This window comes from Mus caroli, unplaced genomic scaffold, assembly GCF_978045245.1.
Source record: "Mus caroli unplaced genomic scaffold, Mus_caroli_1 scaffold_4, whole genome shotgun sequence".
NCBI classification, from domain to species: Eukaryota; Metazoa; Chordata; class Mammalia; order Rodentia; family Muridae; genus Mus; species Mus caroli.
The window spans coordinates 96543778-96567313 of NW_028227259.1; the positions used below are offsets into that span (position 1 = coordinate 96543778).

General features: G+C 45.7%; 1 protein-coding gene across 2 annotated transcripts in view; it reads left to right on the top strand.

Annotated features, from left to right (window-relative positions):
- The window catches only part of Shroom3 (shroom family member 3), a 287935-nt gene that overhangs the window by 113295 nt on the left and 151104 nt on the right, over nucleotides 1-23536 (top strand). The window contains exon 1 of one of the 2 annotated variants that reach the window (XM_085836881.1): nucleotides 18988-19763. The exons of the other annotated variant lie outside the window; for it this stretch is intronic. The gene's annotated coding sequence lies outside the window, so the exon portion shown is untranslated. Of the gene's footprint in view, nucleotides 1-18987; nucleotides 19764-23536 lie in introns of those variants that run through there. 2 annotated transcript variants of the gene reach the window in all.

Below are 23536 nucleotides of genomic sequence, written 5' to 3' on the forward strand. Positions count from 1 at the left end.
CCACCCTCACTCATGTTCTTCAGAGAAAAAGCAGATCTTTTGAGGTTCTGGAAGTTTCGGTTTAGTCTGGACAATCCTTCATTTGCACTGCCTACCCCCTTTCTTCTTGATTATATATATTAATGTCGGATTGATTGATTGATTGAATGGTTGAATGATTGAAGGAGTGTTGTGTTAAGGAGCCGGAGCAAGTGGTTACTATTAAACTACAAACCTCCCCTGCCCTTTTTCTTTCTCCCCAGACTATAGTTCAGACTGGCCTTAAACACGCTATGTAACTGGGCTGACCTTGAACTCTTTTTAAATTTTTATTCTATTTATGCATTATATATATGTATTTTGTGTCAATATATATATATATATATATATATATATATATATATATATATATATATATACCACTGAGTGTGGATTCCTGTCGAGGCCAGAAGAGGAAGTCAGATCAGAACTGAACTTACATGGTAGTTGTGAGCTACCTGATGCGTGAACTGGGAACCAAACTCTGGTCCTCTGCAAGAGCAGCAAGTCTTCTTAATCTCTGAGCCTCCACTCCAGCCCCTAACCTTGACCTCTTGATCCTCCTGCCTTCTTCCTCCTAAGTACTGGGATTACAGGTGTCTATCACCACACCCCGTCTCCCCTGACCATTTTAACTTCTTCAAGATGACAAATGTTCTTTTTCAGGTCTTAGGGAAGAGTCTTAAAGAATAAGTTTCTAAGAGCCCCTCTTAAACATCAGTTGGCAAAAAAGCCTCACATGGTGTGAACAGTAGGGTCCCTTTCCGTGACTATGACTTGTTAAAGTAAGCTGCCTTAACTGTGTGCTTGTTACCATCTGTCCCCCAGGATCATCTGCCTTGGTCATCTCCAGAGGAGGCAGCTTCAAAGAGCCTAATCAGTTCTTCATTGAATTATACCAAAACACTGGGTAAAGTGTTGTATCTTCTATAGAGGCTCTCACGGGTCTGTCCCTGGGCTACTGTACTACTTAGCTCCGTGTCAGAGGCATGCACCTTTCTTATGCTGTCCCCGAATTCTGCTGTCACGATGCACTGTGAGGTTGTATTTGCTGAGTGGGTGAGGTGTGCATGGTTATACTCGGGGAGGCGTCTGTTTACTCAATGTATTTGTTGTTTCCATGGGAAGGTTGCTGGACTGTGTTCTTGGAAGCTGATTCTGAGAAACAGTGTAAAGGGTTATTTGATATGTTTTCCCAAAGGTGTCTTTTAGGAATCAGCCACCATGGTTTATCAATTGTAAATAGACAGAGCTCTAAGGCCAGGACACCTAAAACAGCCTTCCTCGGGACTGTCCCAGTACCCATTTCCACAACCACTGGCCCTCTATCCTCATAACTCGAAGGAGCAAGAGGTAAAAGAGAAGCAGCATTTCCCACCAGCAGGTCCATGTCACCAGTGTGCACTGACTAATCCAACTAACTTTGACTGACTGTTCTAATGTCCTTCTGGTGTTGGCGTGAGCCTTAGCCTTCCTTGCTCAGCCAGTCAAACTGCAGCCTCACCCTACATAGCCCCGTGTATGTTCCTCACTCTCTTCAGCTCTCCTTTTCTCTCCTCCCTTACCCCTCCCTGCCAGAGGGAGTTATGCATTCTTTTCTTCTCTTTAGGATACAAACCTATAGATGGCCGAACTCTTGCCCACTGTGCCACTCTCTGAGTTTGGAATGACTGCCAGCCTGTGATTCATGCTTTGAATATTTGTGAATGAACACAAAAGCACACCCAATAAACGTTGCATGTACTTCAGCGGTTAGGTGTGCCAGCTCCAAGCTGGAGCCTTCGCCTCTCAGCCTCACTGTCCTACTGAAGGCCCTCTGCCAAGGTACACTGAGAGTGCCACAGCCAGCCCTCCTGTGTGTTTTAGGTGATGGTTGATTCTTTATTATTATTATTATTTTATTGGTTATTTTATTTATTTACATTTCAAATGTTATTCCCCTTCCCGGTTTTCCCTTCACAAACCCCCTATCCCACCCCAATCCCCCTGCTTCTATGAGGGTACTCCCTCACCCATCTACCCACCCACTCCCACCCCACCCCACCATTCTAGCATTCCCCTATGCTGGGGCATCACAATCTCACAGGACCAAGGGCCTCCCATCTCATTGATGCCAGATGAGGCAATCATCTGCTATATAAGCAGCTGGAGCCATGGGTCGCTCCATGTGTACTCTTTGGTTGGTAGTTTAGTCCCTGGGAGCTCTGGTTGGTTGATATTGTTGTTCTTCCTATGGAGTTGCAAAGCCCTTCAGCTCCTTCAGTCCTTTCTCTAACTCTTCCATTGAGGACCCCATGATCAGTCCAATGGTTGACTGTGAGCATCTGCCTCTGTATTTGTCAGGTTCTGGCACAGCCTCTCAAGAGACAGCTATAGCAGACTCCTGTCAGCAAGTACTTCTTGGTATCAGCAATAGTGTCTGGGTTTGATGTCTGCATGTGGGATGGATCCCCAGGTGGGGCAGTCTCTGGATGGATGATGGTTGATTCTTATGTGTCACCCAAGTCTGTCTCCTGTTCTCCTCAAGTTGCCTTACATGTGGACATGAGATAGTGGTGTATCACAGTCAGCTGTGGGCTAGGGAGATGGCTCAGCCAGCAAAACACCTGTTTTGCAAGCACGAAGACCTGAGTTCAGATCCCAAAACCCACATAAAAAGAAGAGGCCAGGCTGGACAGTGGTGGCGCACGCCTTTAATCCCAGCACTTGGGAGGCAAAGGCAGGTGGATTTCTGAGTTCCAGCCTGGTCTACAAGGTGAATTCTAGGACAGCCAGGGCTATACAGAGAAACCCTGTCTCGAAAAAAAAACAAAAAAAAAAAAACAAAAAACAAAAAAAAAAACCCAACAACAACAACAACAACAACAAAAAGAAGAGGCCAACTGGGAAGGGATAGAGTCAGGAGACTCCCCGAAGCTCTAAGAGAACTGTCTCAAAAGAATAAAGATAGTCAGGCCAGGCGTGGTGGCGCACGCCTTTAATCCCAGCACTCGGGAGGCAGAGGCAGGCGGATTTCTGATTTCTGAGGCCAGCCTGGTCTACAGAGTGAGTTCCAGGACAGCCAGGGCTATACAGAGAAACCCTGTCTCGAAAAACCAAAAAAAAAAAAAAAAAAAAAAAAAAGAATAAAGATAGTCAGTAATCAAGGACAGGCCTCTGAGACTTTGATTTGGGGCTTCTTTATGTGTGTGCACAGGCAGTTGTGCACACACACACACACAACTCACTCTGTAGACCACACTGGCCTTGAGCTTGCAGAGATCCATCTGTTTCTGTCTCTCAAGTACCAGAAGTGTGCACTGTCACATGTGACATACTAATTTTTTGTTTGTTTGTTTCTTGAGACAAGGCCTCTTTATTATGTATCTCTGGCTATCCTGGAACTCAATATGTAGACCAGGCTGGCCTCTGACTCACAGATATACACCTGCCTCTGCCTCCTGAATGTTGGAACTGGAGGCATGTGGCACCATGTTCAACCTTTTACAAGAATTATTTTATATTTTATCTGTATGAGTATTTTGTCTGTATGTGTGCTGGTTTGAATATACTTGGTCCAGGGAGTGGCACTATTTGGAGATGTGGCCTTGTTAGAGGAGGTGTGTCACTGTGGATGTGGGTTTTAAGACCTTCCTCCTAAGCATGTTAGAGCTAGTCTCCTAGCAGCCTTCAGATGAAGGTATAGAACTCTTAGCTCTTTCAGAACCATGCCTGCTTGGATGCTGCCATACTCTTTACCCTGATGGTAATAGACTGAACCTCTAAACCTGTAAGCCAGCCCCAATTAAATGTTGTCCTTACAAGAGTTGCCTTGGCCATGGTGTCTGTTCACAGCAGCAAAACCCTAACTGAGACAGTAAGTATGTATACTACATCAAGTGCCTGGTGTCCTCAAAAAAAAAAAAAAATGACAGAAGCTGTCATTTCCCTGGGACTGGAATTCTAGAGAGTTGTGAGTTGCTATGGGAATGCTGGGAAGAACAACCAGGTCTCTTAACCACTGACCCATCCCTCCTGCCCACACTGAAACTTAAAAAAAGAAAAAAGAAAAATCATGTGAATGTTAGCTTTATAATACCATAGGTGCTCTGTAGGCTGCTTGGGGGTAGTAGGGGTGTCCTCAGTTTTACCCAGCTGTGTGCCCTGTGAGCTACAGTTATGGCTGGCCTGGTGTGATGTGCACAGGCACACAAACTGAGTGCCTAACACTTTCTGATTAGATTTAAGATCTGGTCTCCAGACAGAAATACATGGCTGGCACTGTAAATCTGCTTGCTTTTTAGCTAAGAAGAGACACCATGACCAAAGCAACTCTTAAAAAGGCAAACATTTTCCTTGGGCCTGGCTTACAGTTTCAGAGGTTCAGTCCATTATCGTGATGAGAAGCAGGGCATCATGCAGGTAGACATGGTGCTAGAGGAGCTGAGATTTCTACATCTGATCTACAGGCAGCAGGAGACTGTGTCACTGAGCTTGGCTTGAACATAGGAGACTTCAAAGCCCCGCCTCTACAGTGACACACTTCCTCCAACAAGTCCCACCTACTCCAACAAGGCCACACCTCCTAATTGTGCCACTCCCTACAGACCAAGTCTTCAAACACATAAGTCTGTGGGGGCCATACGTATTCAAACCACCGCACAGGTCAAGAACCTATGACTGGAAAACCACAACAGAGGTTCACCTACTGCTATTGTTTTGCCAAATTGACATAGTATCAAACCATCCTCTAAAAAGAACTCTGTATCCATAGATTAGTGTAGACCTCTGGGTGTGTGTGTGTGTGTGGGTGTGTGTGTGTGTGTGTGTGTGTGTGTGTGTGTGTGTATGGAGGTTATTTCAGAAACTCACAACTAACTCTTCAAAGTACTGCATGCTCAGCCATAAGTGGGACAGCTGTGTCATACCTCCTTCTGCCAACATTTTAGAAGAGGCAGAAAGATTTCAAGAGTCAGAACTTTGGGAGGACTGAGGTGAGGCAGTGTCTTCTAGAAATGACAGGACCACTGCACATATGGTCACATGACTTTACAGCAATTGTGGCTGCCTGCCCAAGGTCTATGCAAGACCAAACTAGTCAATATCCCATCCAATAATGGGGATGGACTCATGAGGCCCCACCCCCAGCTGAGGAGCTATTGATGGTGTCTGGGGGAGGGAAAATCACTTTCTTTTAAGGTCCCTGGTAGATCCACTATGCTCCAGTGGATGGCCTCACACTCCACACCATTATATGACTAGCACAATTAGACTCAGTAAGATTTAAAACAACAGCAAAAAGATATGAACTTGGTGAGGGAGATGGGAGGTGTTGGGGGAAGGGTCTGCTTCCGGAGGACTTAGGGAAGGAGTAAGGGTGAATGTAATCAAAATACATTGTATGCATGTATAATATTCCCAAAGAATTAACAGAAAAATATTGTATTAACAACAACAAAAATTCTCTCCGGAATATCCTCCTCCCAATCCATCAGTTGTGATTTAGCATTGCAGCTCTGATGCTGGCTAAGTCAGACTCTTTGGCAGGAAAGCTGGCTCATCATCATCGACATCATCACCACCATCATCAATGTATGAAGTGGGGTGGAGGGCAAATGTGCCAAGGCAATGTGTGGAACTCAAAGGACCATGTTTGTAGAGTTACATTCACTCTGGGGATCTAACTCAGATCACTAGGCTTGCTGACCTCACCTAGTGAGCCATGCTGCTAGCCCAGGAAGCCTGTTTCCTACCGAGTTGCCAAAGGGTTTAAAGCTGGCCGCCTGCAGGGTAGTGAGCTCTGTCCTCCTCTCCTTGGCTCACACAAGACACAAAGGATGAGATCAGCTGCTGCATGGGCGACCCCACAGCCACTTTCAGCTCTCTGGTGTGATGATTCTTCTTGCCCCTGCTGTGCAAGGAAAGTTCAAAATTCAAAAACTGAACTGCGAATTTCAGTCAGAGCGTCCTTATTCCCTAAAGCTACCCGTAAGCATTTGGGAACACAACCCAAATGCCATGGCTTTATTTTTCCTTTAAAATACCAAGTGTTTGTAGCTTGCCCTCCTTCCAAGGGCATGGCAAGCCACAGAAGTTTCTAAAATTAGACCTTTTCTGGTGCAGGTCACTGAACAGGAATGGCCTCCTGTTCGGTCTGTTTACACAGATTTGCTTCTGACACCTTCACAACAACGGTGCCTACTTGATGAGGCAGAAAGACCCACAGGAGGCTGTGGGAATTCTCCATCAGATTCACTGCGGGGTGGAGGGCTGTGATCCCTGGGCAGCAGCCTGCCAACCCTAGCAGTGCTGTTTGGATTCGGGGCCCTTTCAACCTTTGGCTTATCCATCTTTTCCATCACTGTCTCCAGGTCAGGGCGGAGGTCAAAGCCTCCTTATCAGTCCATGAGATGCTATCGAGCAAAAAAAAAAAAAAAAAAAAAAGCTCATGTTCAGGAACTTAAGGGCCACAGGGTTTCACTTGGTTTGTACAACCTATCTGGCGCTTCTCCCTTTGCAAGTCTGTGGGCCTTGCAAGGCATCAGCCAGCTGCAACTTTACCTATCAATATAAAATACTAACTTATCTTTGCTGTGATCTTTTCGGAAGAGCCTAGAAAGAGTAAAAATTGGTCTTTTCTTTTTTGGAAAAAAAAAAAAAGAAATTATTTGTACTTCTATGCGTATGTATGTGAGCATGGAAGCCCACAGAGGCCAGAAAAGAGCCTCGGACCCCTCCAGCTGGAGTTACAGGTGTTTGTGAGCTCTCTCTGACAAGGTCTGGAAACCCGTTTTGAACAAAGTCCCCTGGAAGAGCCAGTGAATGTGCTTAAGCACTGAGCCATCTCTCCCAGGGAGGTTTGGTTGTTTTTTGGTTTTGTCCCCTGTATCTAGTAATTTGTGTCTATGCCTTCCCAGCCCCTAAATACACAGACTACATAAACTGTATTATAATTTGAGATTAATGTTCAAAACTTAAATGGGGACAGAAGAATGGAGGCAACTGACATTGAATTTACATAAATGACTGGACTGGGCAGCTACCCACATGAGATTTGGATACCTTCTGAAGAAGGAGGTTATCTTGGATCAAACTTATGATATTGCTTAGAGGAATCAATTTTGATCCATGTATTAGCCAGCCATTCTGAATACGTGATTCTAATAAGTACTCCGAACTAAGAGTTTTGAGCTGGGTGCATTAGAGCATGTCTTTAGTTCCAGCTCTCCAGAGAGGAAGAGGCAGAGGCAAATGGATCTCTGTGAGTTCAAAGCCAGCCTGGCCTACAGAGTGAGTTCCGGCCTTGTCAGGTCTACATAATGAGGCCCTATCTGTGTGTGTGTGTGTGTGTGTGTGTGTGTGTGTGTGTGTGTGTGTGTCAGAGAGAGAGAGAGACAGAGAGAGACAGAGAGAGACAGAGACAGAAGAGTTTATTTTACAGCTGAAGAAGTAGACTTTAGGATAGTGTGGCTTAGGAGACATCATCCACTAAGTATGGATTTGAACTTGGGCGTCTGACACAGTCTAAGCTGCCCTACCTGTCTGTGTTCTGCTGGCCAGTTTCCTGTGCTTGCACAACCTTGAAGAATCTCCAAGGCTCTGGATGGCCCTCCCTCTGGGTCTCTGACTGCACTTTCCTTTGTTTTCCTTTGAAAACAGCACAGACTGGGAGCTTTTGTTTTCCTAGGTGGGTTCATTTGCATTGCCTTAGGTAAATTAGTCTTGCTATCTAGTCTTGCTTGTTTAAAGGGAGCAAGTCTACCCGGCAATAAAAATAGGAATGGAGGAAGCAGCCTAGCAGAAGGAAGAAGGGCAGAGCTCTGTGGCTTGCTGAAATGTGGGCTGGGTGTGATGTTTTCTGCCGTACTTCCTCCCCAAATAAAGCAAAACAAAATTCCACAAGCCAGTTCCAGAGCAGTTTGTGCTGTAATTTTTTAAAAAAGTGGTTAAATACCTTTAGAATCTCAGTGTTGGCATAACCATTGTTTTGTGAGAGAATATTGTAGACTTCCAGTGAAATGTTTATCATCTCTCTCCCAAAACAGACCTGCTGGTGCTCACCCCTGGCCCTAGAAACCCCTATCCTTGGAAGGCTGGACTGTGCTCACTCGCTCGGGTCCAGCCCTGCTTCTGAAGGCACTGGTGTTTGTCTTTGCTGCCTGTCACCACCAGTTCCACACGGAAGCTCTTGGCCTCCCCACTTTGCTTTCTCCTGCCTCCTGTAAATTTCCTCCCCCCCACCCCCAATTTGTCCCTCAATAGCTATTCTTTCTTGTTTCCTCCACCAAATTCTTCTGTCCATTTCTTGCCTTTCCCCTTTCTTCTATTAAAAAAAATCTCTTGAAAACAAATACAATCTTATATTGACTTAAAGTGAGGGTTATAACACACACACACACACAATCTTGGGAGAGAGGTTCTCACTAGTCCAGGTAGGCTTCCACCTCAATGTGTAGCCAAGGGTGCCCTTGCACTTTAGCTCCTCCTGCCTCTACTTCCAAGTGCTAGAATAATGTAGTCTGTGCTACATGTTCATTTTAAGCAGACCTAGGGATTGAACCGGGGCTTTGTGCCTGCGTTCCTAGCTAGCCCTATTTGTGCTTCTAAATGCAGTGTTTTTTTATTCTGTTTTGTTTTGTTTTGTTTTGTTTTTTTCGAGACAAGGTTTCTCTTTGTAGCCCTTGCTGTCCTGGAACTCATTCTGTAGACCAGGCTGGCCTCGAACTCAGAAATATGCCTGCCTCTGCCTCCCAAGTGCTGGGATTAAAGGCGTGTGCCACCACTGCCCAGCCTAAATGCAGTTTTGAAGTTGATCAATATATTGCCCTAGTATAATCTTAGTGATAAGTTTATTGGTGTTCTCTGTGTACAGAAAGGTATGTCCTGTTATCTGTATATCCTTTTACTGAAGCAACCTTCAAGTCAGGCAGAAAGTGACCTTGAAGGCTGCCTATGGCCAGGTCAGCCTAGGTGTTGGCAGTGTCTAGAGCTTGCTGTGTGACTCAGAGGTCCCTAAGACCTCTGGCAGAGCTGTCAGCCTCAGTTCTTAGTAGCAAGGGAGCTGGATCATGGAAGGATAAAGAGGATTTCAGATGTCCTGACAGTGGAGGTAAGGGCTTATTTCACAACGGTGGCAATCTTCTTTAAGAGATGCTATAATGACTCCAGTGTGCACCTCTGAATCTTGAGCGTTTTGGAAGAATAGCGAACTGCATGTCCCAGGCTTCGCTCTCTCAGCACTGTGTCTTTGTGTGGGCTTGTACCTCTGTGGACAGTCACAGGGAAGGACTATCCTGAGCTTCATTTTCTCTCCCACCCAACCATACTGAAATATTAGCACAAGCTGAAGATTGAGTTTAGATCTAGTATTGTCCTTATTTAGCACAATGACGAGACTACAGCATCATTTAGATTGGGGCTGCAGTAAACAGCAGGCTGAAGGGAAACCTAAAGGGATGGCCCATCAACCCATCATCCCATGTAGTCATGCACTTGTAGGTTACAAGTAAGGCCGTCAGATTTGGCAAATAAAAATAGTTTGAACTTTAAATAAACAGGGAATGGTGTATGTGTGTGTGTGTGTGTGTGTGTGTGTGTGTGTATAAATATGTCTATACCCTCATTCTATCCTCTTATGGTTTGTAATGAAATATCCCCCAGAAGTCTCCTGTGTTGAGGGCTTAGTCCCAGCTGATGGCACCATTGATTGGAAGTTGTATACTGAGGCTATTGGTTGCCCATGGTGTTTGCCATTGATGAATTCATAGCTGAAAATACCACTAGGAGGTGGGATCTGGTTGGAGGAGATAAGTCTCCAGAATGTGTCTTGAAGGGCATATCTTGTCCCTCGCCCTTTTATGGCTTTCTCTACTTCCTGGATGCCACAGATAAGGATCTCTGTTCTTCATCCTATTCTCAAGATTCCGACCACTGACCTCAAACTTGCCTTGACCTTCCTTCCTGCACTTCCAGTTCTGGGATCACACATATGCATGTGATTTGCGCAGGAATTTGTCCCAACAACAAAAAGCTAACTAGCACACAGAGCAAACTGGATGACTAGGAAAATGTGGATTTCTTTTATTATTATTTTTTGCTTTGTCTAAGTTTAATCTAGTCTTCCATACAGACCACTCTTGCTAATTAAATAAATAAATGAAGCATTACACCTTTTGTGTTAGTCAGGGGAAATGCTACCATGGCTAGATCATTTGAGTAGTCTTTGCATACAAGGCTGTCTCTAAAATAAAGCGTGCCTCTCTCCTGACAGCCTTCTTCCTTGCTTTTCTTTTTGTCAGAAAGACCTGTCAACTTGTGAGAGTGGGGTGTTGAAGTCACACGTTTGTGCTAGGGTTAATCTGTGGCTTTACATCTAATAGTATTTGGGGTTTTTTTTGGTTTTGTTTTTTTTTTTTTTTTTTTTTTTTGGTTTTTCGAGACAGGGTTTCTCTGTATAGCCCTGGCTGTCCTGGAACTCACTTTGTAGACCAGGCTGGCCTCGAACTCAGAAATCTGCCTGCCTCCCAAGTGCTGGGATTAAAGGCATGCGCCACCACCGCCCTGCTAGTATTTGTTTTATAAACCTTTTTTTTAATCTCCTTTTAGGGTATATGCATTTAGAATTGTAGTGTCCTCTGATTGGTTGTTCCTTGAACCAATAACAAGTGACCGTCTATCCTTTGATTGTTCCCTGAATCAATAGAAAGTGACCTTCTCTACTTCTTCCTCTCACTCTTTCTGGTTTAAAGTCTATTTGGTCAGATCTGTGACACCTGCTTTTTACTAGGTCAATTTGCTTGGAATATCCCCCCATTCCTCTCACCAGAAGGGCATGTTTATCTTTTGCAGTGAGGAGCAATTTTTGGAGTCAGCAAATAGATGCTTTCTGTTTTTAAATCTAATCTATAAATCTGTGCCTTTGATTGAGGAATTTAGACCAACAATATTCAGGGTTGTGATTGAAATATGTGCATAGAGGGCTGGAGAGATGGCTCAGTGGTTAAGAGCACTGGCTGCTCTTCTAGAGAACCTGGGTTTGGTTCCTCACACCCACATGGCAGCTCACAACTATCTATAACTTCAGTTCCAGGAGATCTGATGCCCTCAATGGCTTCCTGGGGCACCAGGCCATGATTGTCGTATATAGACTCTTAGGTGCAAAACACCCATACACATAAAATAAATTAAATTTTTTTATTTTATGTGTATAGGTGTTTTGCCTGCATGTATGTATATCATATGTGTGTGTGGTGACTCCCTTGAAGACCAGAAAAGTGTATTGGGTCCCCTAGAAATGGAGTTGTAAATGGTTGTGAACTACCATGTGGGTGCTAGGAATTGAGCCCAGGTCCTCTGGAAGAGCAGCCTGTGCTCTTAACCACTGAGCCATCTCTCTGGCTCCAAAATAAATGTTTTAAAGGGAAGGTGTGTTCTGAATCCTGTTATTCTGTTGATTTGCCAGTGCTTGGCTTTCTCCCTTCCTCTTTTGCTCAACTCTTCCTTGAAATGTGTTTTGTTCTTTCCTGTAGTCTCTTAGATAGACTTGTTTTTCTTTTTACTCCAAGACTTCCTTCGAGTGTCTTCCATAGAGCTGGTTTAATGCTCATAAACACCTTTATAATGAAAAGTTTTCATTTTCCCCTCAATTGTAACTGCTTTGCTGAGTGTAGTAGTTTGGCTTGGCAGTTGGCTTTCAGGATTTGGAATCTATTATTCCGAGTTCTTCTGGCATCTAAAGTTTCCGTGCATCGTCTGCTGCTCCTCCAACAGGTCTGCTATGTGCTCAACTGACTTGGATTTCTTTTCCTGCTGTCAATATTCTTCCTTTGTTCTCTATATGCAAAACTTTAATTGTAGTGTGGTGAGGGGAGGTTTTCTTTTGTGGTCTTGACTCTTTTGGTGTCCAAAGTACTTCCTGTATCTGATTTTGGCATCTCCTTTTCTAACTCTAGGACGTTTTCTGTTATGGTTCTATTTTAGATGTTTTAGATATTTTCCTCCTAGCATCCATTTGGTCTTTTCTGACTATTGAGTAGGTCTTGAAATTCCCACTGGCACCTTAACTATTTTTTTTTTTTTCTCGAGACAGGGTTTCTCTGTAGCCCTGACTGTCCTGGAACTCACTCTGTAGATCAGGCCTCGAACTCAGAAATCCACCTGCCTCTGCCTCCCAAGTGCTGGGATTAAAGGCGTGCTCCACCACCACCCGGCTTTAACTATTATTTTATCTCTGTCTCTTTTTGATTGTTCATGTTCCTCTGAGCTTGTTGTCTTCAAGCTCAGATAACCTGTCCTCCCCTTTAAAAAAATTTCTAAAATTATTTTATGCATAGGATGTTTTGCCCACATATATGCTTGGTGCCAGAAGGCACTGGATCGTCTGGAACTGATGTTATAGAAGGCGGTGAGTTGCCATTTGTGGAATCAAACCCTGGTCCTCTGGAGGAGCAGCCAATGTGTGCCTACCCTTCCCCAAGAGTTTCCATGGAGATTTTTGTTAGACTTGTTAATGTTTGGTTTTTAAGGTGCATTGGTTTCTAAGCTTAGATGTGATTCTAGCTGCCTTTCCTCCACCGAACAAGGTAAACATTAGGAAGGTGGAAGGGAGCTGTTCTTCCCTATCAGGTTCAGTGATTTGAAGCAGGATTTATTATAGCAAATTATCATCAAGCTAATTGCTTGACAGCCTCTCTCCGCACTGCTGGCTGGCGCCACGGAGCTGATCTACTCTGCTGATACTGGGCTAAGAGAGGCAGGCACGAGGAATTCCACCACCCAAAAACACCCTTGAGTTTCAGAGAGTATACCCAACATGCACATTAGTGCTTTCAGAACATATAGGGTAAACCAGGCTGCCCAGGTTCAAGTACCATTGTGACGTTGGACAAATTTTCATTGTTCTGTGTCTGAGACTGTTCAGTTATAAAATGGGAATAATAATCATAATAAATGACCTCCCATGTAGAGATATTGATAGTATTGAAATGAAGTTCCAGGTTGAAGATGTAGCTTATTCGGTAGAGCCCTTACCTATTTTGCACAAAATGCTTGTTTTGGTCCCCAGCGTCACACAAACTGGGTATAAGTAGCGCTTGTCTGTGGTTGCAGCATGTGGAGGCCGAAGCAATAGGATCAGAGGTTCAAAGCTGTCATCTACTGTACAGAAAGTCAGAGGCCAGCCTAGGTTATCAGACCCTGTCTTACACAAAACAGAACCAAACACTCTATATAGCACTTGATGTCCTTTGATATGCAGTAATACTCTGTGAATAACCAAAGAAGTGTACGAGGAGCTAGTGTGTTCTGCTGGTTTTGCCCGTTTTTGTGATGTAGCTTCATTCCATGACACTGTTTCTGCAGAGCCTTTTTGTCCAAGGAGCTAAGTTCTGAACGTAAGTGTGTAATTCCTCAACCTACCTAATTCTTAACACTGACCATAACTTACCTTTCCTCCTGGGAGGTTGGGGACTTTGAGGGGACAACAGCTCAATGTCTTGTGCTCCCTTCTGGCCACTCACCTTCTTATGAGGAGAGTTCCTTGGTTTCCCTCAAAGAATTATAGAATATGAAGAGAGAGTCAGAACAGGGCTGATATGGTTACTTTGGGCCAGGAGCCTAGGGGGGGCAGAATGAAATGACTGTTGACTGTGATCTCTGACGTCAGCAGTGAAAGGCATGCCTTTCGATTTCTGTGTCATCAGTAGCACGTGTCCTTTAATCATCAGACAGGGAAGGAAGGGGGAGATCCTTTGGCCTTACCCCAGCATCTTCGCTTTATCTCGTCAACCCTGTTTGAAGTGAGGTGCCATCAGATTGACATAAAAAATGTTCACCCAAGTGCAAAGCAGCATTGGTTTATTTGCCAAGAGCATCCTGGAAAATCTGACTCCTTCAGACACTCTGGAGTTCTCCAACAAATACAGTTTCCTATGATAGTAAAAGAAAATGGACTGGAAGAGACCTGATGAGCTCATCAGGCTTCTCTCCCAGCTCCATGGTCAGTTTTCTTTCAGTTGGGAGCCTGCATGTGAGCACTCCCAAAGTTCAACTAAGCTAATTCTGAAAGCCACCATGGTTGGAACCAAAGCCTTTTCTCAGCTGCACATTGTCATTCCCGTGGTCATTGTCACTCTCACTAATGTGATCCATTTGACAATGCTTCTGTCTTCCAAAGACACAGCACAGCAGCTGGGGGAGTGGCTAAGTTGGTAATTTGGTGACAGGCACCGGAGCATGAAGATAGATCCTAAGCACTTATGAAAAACCTATGCATCTGTTAGCCAGTGATTGGGTTTGGGAACAGAGACATGCAGGGCCTTGGGAACTCATCTGGGGTCAGTGAGAGACAGGATCTTAAAAAAGAGGGAGGTAGAGAGTAACCAAGGAAGAGTACTAGGCAAAGACTTTTGTTGTTGATTTTGTTTTTGTTTTTCAAGATAGGGTTTCTCTATGTAGCCCTGGCTGTCCTAGAACTCACTCTGAAAACCAGGCTGGCCTCAAACTCAGAGATCTGCCTTCCTCTGCCTCCTGAGTGCTGGGATCAAAGGTGTGCAGCACCACTACCACTCCCCAGCTGGGCATAGCCTTCTTGCTTCCACATACACTCATACCCACACACCCACATGAATATATCTATGCACACACACACACAAAACACATACACACATTGTGAATTCTATAAGTGATATGGGAAAAGTATCATTTCTCCTGGACCTTTTACTGATTTTTTTTGTTTTGTTTTTGTTTTGTTTTGTTTTTGTTTTTCGAGACAGGGTTTCTCTGTGTAGCCCTGGCTGTCCTGGAACTCACTCTGTAGAACAGGATAGCCTCGAACTCAGAAATCCGCCTGCCTCTGCCTCCCAAGTGCTGGGATTAAAGGTGTGTGCCACCACTGCCCGGCCTGATTTTTTTTTTTAAATAATGCCTAATTTACTGAATAAGCATCTAATATAAGCCAGCAATTGCTGTATGTACCCAGGACTCAAACACAATAACCAAGCATGCTTGTCCTCAAGAAGCTGACGTTCTTGTGAGCACAGGCAACAGGCAGTACATACAACATGCAGAGAGTTACATGTGGACTGTGCATAGCATGTCAGAAGTTGGCGAATGCTCTAGAAAAAGGAAAGCAGGTCAGATGCCAAGAGGCTTTTTCTGTCTCCCCCATTCATAAAATTCCTTACATTCCTCCAGAGAGTATTAAGGACAAACTTCTCATTTTCAAAAACCTACTGACAGACAGGTCTTTGAGCTTTGGGAATATGTTGTAAACATGCAGTCAAAAAGGCTGACAGGCATCCAAATGCACCCTACATACAAACTCCATCTGCCACCAAGTCCTAGAGAAAGGTAAACGTGCTGAGTTCAGCCAAAGAGGAGAAAGCGAGTGAAGCAACCAGGCTTTTGCTCTTCGTGCAGCTTTCCCACCAAGGACCCTCATCTCTAATCATAAACGGGCACCCCAAGGGACATGTGCAAATCATTAAGGAAAATCCTTCAGTCGCCAAGGCCGTCCATCACAGGCTGCAGTTCTTCGGCAGGGTAACATGAAACCCTCCAGCCTTTGGGTTTGTTTTTGAAAAGGTGCTCGGAAAATAGGGTATGCCACAGTCCAGGGGCTACTGGCTTTTAGGGAAAAGGAAAAATAAAAACATCATATTCTGTCAAAGACTCACCTAGTATATCGTCTTTAATTCCTTCTTCACCACACACACACACACACACACACACATGACACAGGAGGATACACGGTGGTGATCTGGACCAGGATCCCTCAAGGCTGAGGCATAGTGTGTCATGGAAGTGACTTGCTCACAGTTATTTTGCCAGTCAACCACAGAACAGGAAGAGACAGGCAAGCCCCAACCCTTCTGGTCTGAGGGTTCCACCATATTGCATCCAGAGTACCTGTTAGTTAATCCCTCTTCTAAGGAGGGCAACACCTCTGATTGCTAAAGGAGCTGGGCAAGGAAATAGGAAGTGAAGATGTTTGTGAACGCATCCCAGATGTGGAACTCTGGAGTGAGAGCAGTTCTTTTTTTTTTTTTGGTTTTCCGAGACAGGGTTTCTCTGTATATCCCTGGCTGTCCTGGAACTCACTTTGTAGACCAGAAATCTGGAACTCAGAAATCTGCCTGCCTCTGCCTCCCTAGTGCTGAGATTAAAGGCATGCGCCACCACGACCAGCTTGTGAGAGCAGGTCTTACCTGAGCTATGGTTGGTGGGCAGGGAAGCAAGCAGTCCTGTGTGTCCAGTTCCTCTGCTAAATGAAGAAGATTCCTATACATTCCAATGTGAGAAGCTTGTCTGTATCAAAGTTGTTTATGGTGACTGTGAAGGGTATCTGTACTTGATAACTTTCCATTGCTATAACTAAATACAGTCCAGTCCACTTGGCATCCTGAGTGCTGAGATTAAAGGTGTGTGTCACCATGCCAGGCATAAAAATTAATTTATATTAGTATAAATTTATGAAAATTAGTACAATATTATCTTTTAACAATATAACATATACGGGGATATATTAATATGAATTTATATTAATATAAATATAATATATATATAAACATATATGTATATAATAACTACCCTCTTGAGAACTTCATTAATGCTTTTCAAGGTAGGACTCCCAGTGGCTCAGTCCATTACTTTAGTCTATTAGACTCTTCCTAAGACTCTTCCTGAAACTTGTGCATGTGCACATAACAGGCACACACATACACACACACACACACACACACACACGCACACGCGCATGCACTCATACACACTTGTGCATGTACATACACGTGCACCCCACCCCACCCCCACCAGGATTATCACTCTGAAGGCAGCCTCTGATACACAAGCTCTGAGGGACATACACTTTATGAGAGCCACAGCTACCTGACTGGAGGACCCCAGGCTTTGGTGTCCCGCCTGTGAGAGACAACCTGACTACCTATGACTACTGAGAGTGAAGAGACACACTCTGTTGCCTTTGGTTGTGATGAAGGAGGGGAGAACAGCCCTTTTTCTAAGGGATTGTGCTGAGTGGGTTACTGATATTATCATCCCCAGTCCCCACATCAGATAGGTGTCCATATCAGAGGAAAAGAATCGGAGGCATTTAGCAGGTTGTGTGGAGTCACTAGTGAATGTCAGTCTGAATCACAGGGGGTGTGTGGGATTGGGGTCATCTCCCACAGGAGACCTGCCTGTTCCCTGCTCTTCCTTGCCGTACATGCTATTAAATGCTTAACAGGTTACTCTTACCCTCCTCGTCTTTAAGGTTGGACTAATAATTACAGTGTTATACTGATGATTCAAGAATGTGACTCCTCACTACGGCACAGTAACAGCTGTGGTGTTAGTGGACCAAAATCAGAGGTCACATGCTGCAATCTCATTCTGTGATGGGGCAACCCCCACCATCACCACACCCACTGGAGGCTTAGCCCAGAATCTCACACATGCTAAGCAAGCTCTCAACCTAAGGGAGTTTAGGCCAACAGAGCCAGACTAGCAGGGCATGGCTGTTGACTTGAGAGGATTTGAGCCCCCTTCAACCCCACTCCACCCCTGGGAACATTGTTGTTTGAGGAATGGCATTCCCACTAGAAGGCTGCTGGGGAGAGACAGATGTCAGCCATAACCACTGGCCATTCTGCACCCTGGAGTTGGAGATGAGGACTTGGTCGGCAAGCCGGAAGCTGTAAAATTGGACACATTCAAGATTAATCAGAACCCGGATGCTCTTGAGCTCTGACAGGCCAGGGTTAGGAAGTGGGTATTACTCAGACATGGCCCTTGTGGAGGCCATAAGATAGGGAAAGGAAAAAGACCATTTTTGGTTTGTTTTGACAGGGCTTCTTGGTGTAGCCCTGGCTGTCCTGGAACTTGCTTTGTTGACCAGGCTGGCCTTGAACTCATAGAGATCTGCCTGCCTCTGAATGCTGAGTTTAAAGGCTTGTGCCACCACACCCAGCTCAACTTCGCCTTTCTAAAAGGAAAGGTAGGAGTAGGTGTGTATGTGTGTGTGTGTGTGTGTGCATATGTGTTTGCTGGGAATCCAACTCCACCTTTCTCACTCTGGCTGAACAAGTATTGTATCACTAGGCTATCCCCCCACCCCAGAAGGCTGGTTTTTGTTTTTTTTTTTTTGTTGTTGTTTTTTTTTCCAAAGTAAGACCATATCTATAATGCAAAACCTACCAGAAGTTCTCTTTTTTTGATAAGATTTTTTATCAGAGTTATCTGGTTGCCCCAACCAGAGCTCTGATTGTAACCTACTTGCATTTCACTCCTTGCATTTCACAGTAAGAGCTAAAAGTAGCTCTGGGGGTCAAGTGGTCAGGAGAGACAAGCTTTGCAGAGACCGTCTTTACGTGAACTTTCTCTCATCTCTGAAGCACACTGACATCTTGGGGACACTTTAGACTTCCTCCGTGTCTGAACTGTGCTTGCCACAGAGTGTGCCTTACGATGTCTTGTGAGAGCCGTAGGTAGGGTATCTGCATGTTTGTTCAGTTTCTCCTCACCTAAGAAATAATCTGAAATCAATCTCCATTCTTTTTCAAGGAAGTTCATGAATTGTCTGTGAATTTTAAATGTTACACACACACACACACACACACACACACACCATAGCATTCCAGACAAACGAAAAGCCATTTACATACCCACGAACTCAGGCACACTCGGAGTGCCGTTTTTTTTTTTTTTTTTTTTTTTTTTTTTCTGTGTGCGCTGTTCTCTCTTTCTTTGTGTCTATGGTTACTGTTAAGCTGACCTCTACAGTCTGGGGCAAATACCAAACTTGAATCAAGCGCTGCCTAGCCATACAGCTGCAAAGGATTGCCATTTCAAGGGCATACAATGGCTTCAGCTGGCTGGGTTTTAGGGTGTCCAGGACAGCCCTGCCCACAGTGGGATGCGGTGCCCACTTCGCTGGAGTTGAAAATGCAGTGTTTTGTCTCTTTCTTTCTTTCTTTCTTTCTTTCTTTCTTTCTTTCTTTCTTTCTTTCTCTCTCTCTCTCTCTCTCTCTCTTTCTTTTTTTTCCAGCAGTTTTATCTGTTTTCACATCTGAGGTGATTTTTTCCCCCTCCAATATTGGATTTCATTGTTCAGAACGGTGACTGTAAAAAGATCTTTCTTTGTATTTGTGTCTCCTTGTCTCCCAGTTTCTGTAAGAAAGTCTCGCTTGCAAAAAGCCGTAGCTAATAACAAAATGGAGTTCCATCAGCTGCACAGGGATCTGGGCGTCCAGAACCAGGCAGAGAAGGCGAGAAAGAGCTTGGCCTTGCCTTCATTGCACAGCGCGTTTGAGTGTTTGAGGACCCTGGGGCGGCGCTGTGGGCGGGCAGAGAGAGAGAGTTCTTTACCGGACAAACAGCTCTAAGGTGCCTGGAGCAGGGTTGCCAGCGGGCACGGTAGAAACCGGCTCTCTTGGTTCTAGCCAGTGAGCGGACGTCCCTGACATCAGGGGGCCTGCTCCTGTCAGCCAGGCCAGCAGGCGATTGGCTGGGGAGAGGCAGTAATTCGAACTGCCTTTGTACTTAGCTAATCAGGGCAGCGCAGGTTCCAGGAGCTGAGGTGCCTGGTGTCAGACACCTGTGTCTTAGCTCTGCCTCCCTAGAGCTGGCTCTCCAGCCTGCAGTCGGCCTCTGTGCCACCTGCCCAAGGCCTCAAGGCCGGGTGGACCAGCTTGGCTGTGTGTCACGCCGGACAGACGCATCCAGCAGATCACTGAGGACAATGGGGATACCTGAGTTTCCACTTCTGTGAGGTAAGGTCTGTTTTAGTCGGTTATTTCTCCCCGACGTTACTTGTACAGTGATCTCGACAGAAATACCAGTATGGAGACTATAAACTAAGGAGAGACAGAGCCTTTCTGATGAAACCGACTTATCCAGCTGGCAGATATGCCAGTAAAGGGTGAGAGGGACCTGACAGATTGCAGCGACCCTCGCCACGCCGTACACTTACTGCCACTGGATGAGAAATCACTCCGTGAGAGTAAAGGGAATTTTAATTAAAGCAAACAGATCTATATACCGACTTTTGAGAAGATGCAAAGTGAGGCTGGACATCTTGGTGGCTCCAGGGTCTGACCTCCAGGCTTTCGATTCTGATGTGAGCTGTTTTTCAGTTCTCTTTAGCTTCAGCTGGTGTGAGGGGAGGGCTCATCTCGTTTCCAGGTTTATTCAGCACAGGTGACTTAGGGAGGGGATGGGATGGTATCACCGGGCCGGGGTGTGCCCCTCCCTGTGTTCCAGAAGTTAAGACTCAAACCAAGCATCTAAAGTGGAGCAGTGAAGATGCTTAGGAATGGTGGTGGGTCCTGTCTCTGCTTCCGACGAGTCCTTCCAGGACCATCCTAAGTTAGAGTGCTTGTTAGTTATCTGAGGAGCTGGTGAAAAGATTAGTGGGTTCGAAACCACTGCTGCCTGTCTTGCTCTGACTAGCAGGAGGTAGTTTAATCTTGGGTTTTAATTTGTTTTTAATGAAAATAGTTGACAAATAGGTAGGGGTCCTTTTATAAGTCAAGAGATCCTCAAGTGATGTTGAGCCTTCCATGGAGGGAGCTGTTTACCAGAGACTCGAGACAAGTAGTGAACCACAGTGGGGAAGGAAGAGAGATGAAGGCAGAGGAAGGTGAGAAGCACTCAGAGAAGAATGCTTCAAGCAGAAACGCTATGTTAATCATCCCGCCATGTGTCTTCTCCAGCGATTTAATCAGTTGGAGTTTCCCATCTCTGCTGTTAGCTAGCCTATCTTTATAAAAACATTTCTCGATAGCAGCAATGTACAGGTAATGAATGTGAATACTAAATATGATTGCTTTGACTGGGAAAAGCCCCAGCAGTGACATCAGTTGTCAGGTAAGATGTCACCGTCACACAGGCACATTGCTATAACATGTGTGTGCTTGGTTGATGAGAGTTTGGTGTGTAGGTTGATGTGTAGGTAGTAAGATAATACCAAGTGCTGGGAGACTGGGAAAGAAATGAGCACTGAAAGCAAAGTAGAGGGTGAATTTATTTTAAAATTCCACCCCTGGCTTATGAATTACGACCAAGAAAATGTAGAAATCAAAAGTGATGTCCAGAAATAAGGGTCGGTCAGTTTTGTATTGGAAGAAATCAATGCAATATTTAGTCAGTATTAAAAAAAAAAAGTCACCATAAAAAATCTCAATGTTTTTAAAAGACACAGACAGGAGAAAGTCAATTGAAAAACTTTGTCTCTACATTTCAAACTGTGCTTGGAAAGCCCCTGTACATTTTTGCCGAGTAGGAGGGCACCAGAAATATATAACTGAACGCAATCCGTAGAGTAACTGGGGTGGACACATAGCGACTTCATTCCAAGAACAGTATCTTTAGAGAGCTAGATTGGGGGTGTGTGGGGATTAAGTATCTAAATTTATTGTTTCCCCGGAGACGACCATTTTTAAAAGTCTCCTTCCTGGAGCTGTGGAATGCCTGCTCACTCCCTCCTTGGCTGTGTGGTGCTGTGGACAGCACACAATGGAGCTCAATAGAACTGCCCAGCCCCCTCCCTGCATGGTGCGCCCCACTGGCTGGCTTGAAAGGTTCAACCCTATGAACAGAAGGCTACAGCTGGCAGATACTTCCTCTTAAACCACTTTCCTCTGCCTCTGCCTCGGTGCCTGCTCATTGAGAGCAAGGGAGGCCCAGGAGTTCAAAAGCTGAATAGCTGGCCAGAGTCCTGTGTGATTCAGCCAAGGCATCTATAGGTAAACTGAGGTTCAGCCAGCCTGGACATAGCACCCCCCCCCACACACACACACACACCTGGACTTCATTAAAATGTCACTGACTGGCATCTGATTAGACCAGATCTTTCTAAGGCATGCTTTTTTGTTTGTTTGTTTTGTTTTTTCGAGACAGGGTTTCTCTGTATTGCCCTGGCTGTCCTGGAACTCACTTTGTAGACCAGGCTGGCCTCGTACTCAGAAATCCACCTGCCTCTGCCTCCCGAGTGCTGGGATTAAAGGCGTGCGCCACCACGCCCGGCTCTCTAAGGCATGCTTTTATAAACAAATAAACAAACAAACAAACCACACAGTAATTCAAATGGTTCTATTCTGGGATAGTTGGGAAACTGTCATCTCAGATGGGAGATTTTGGGAGGCAAAAGACCTAAGTAAGATGGACAGACTGGATTCTGGGGTGAAAGCCAAAGGCCGAGGCAGCTGTGTGTCTGTGGCAAATCCACTAACCCCACAGACAGGAGAGCTCCCCCCCCTCCCTCCACTAACCCCACAGACACGAGAGCCCCCCTCCCTCCCTCCACTAACCCCACAGACAGGAGAGCCCCCCTCCCTCCCTCCACTAACCCCACAGACAGGAGAGCTCCCCCCCCTCCCTCCACTAACCCCACAGACAGGAGAGCTCCCCTCCCTCCCTCCACTAACCCCACAGACACGAGAGCCCCCCTCCCTCCCTCCACTAACCCCACAGACACGAGAGCCCCCCTCCCTCCCTCCACTAACCCCACAGACACGAGAGCCCCCCTCCCTCCCTCCACTAACCCCACAGACACGAGAGCCCCCCTCCCTCCCTCCACTAACCCCACAGACACGAGAGCCCCCCTCCCTCCCTCCACTAACCCCACAGACAGGAGAGCCCCCCTCCCTCCCTCCACTAACCCCACAGACAGGAGAGCCCCCCTCCCTCCCTCCACTAACCCCACAGACAGGAGAGCCCCCCTCCCTCCCTCCACTAACCCCACAGACAGGAGAGCCCCCTCCCTCCCTCCACTAACCCCACAGACAGGAGAGCCCCCCTCCCTCCCTCCACTAACCCCACAGACAGGAGAGCTCCCCTCCCTCCCTTCCCCAACCAGATGCACTGAAGGAAACTGGGACTTGGCTCTGTGGTCCCTGCATGGTCAGGTGAGCCCTGGCGACAGGCTCCAAGGACAACTTTGCTTTTGCACTGCAGGCCAAGAAAACTCTGGGATGGAATGTAAATGAACTCCACCCCGAGAAGCTATGGCTTGCTTTGTTTGTTGTTGTTGTTGTTGTTGTTTTGTTTTGTTTTGTTTTTTTGGTTGGTTGGTTGGTTTTTTAATTTTTTTACTGGGTCCCAAAACTCCTGCGTGAGTGTGAGCAGTAAAGCTCGCCACCCCACCTCGGACTGTGAAGCCTTCAGGTCAGCACTGGGAGACAGCCACACAGGTGGTGGGCTCAGGAGCTGGATGCCAAGAGGAGTCTAGCAGCCAGCTTCTGCCCTTATCTTTTGCTTCTTGGTAGCTGAGGGTTTAGTGACCTTACTTTTAGGCCACAATTTCTCAGTTGCTCATTAATCACGCCTCACTGACTTCTTCATCTGATAGCAGGTAGGTCAGGATCCTTATCCTACTTTGGAAGGCAGAGAAAGGGACAAGGCAGAGTGATTTGTTCAGTTATAATAACAAGGAGGAATAAAACATACCAGCCACTTCCCTTCTTCCCTCCCTCCCTCATGTAGCCCAGGTTGCCTCCATACTTATTAAGTGGCTGAAGATGACATTGAACTTGCCTCTGAAAGT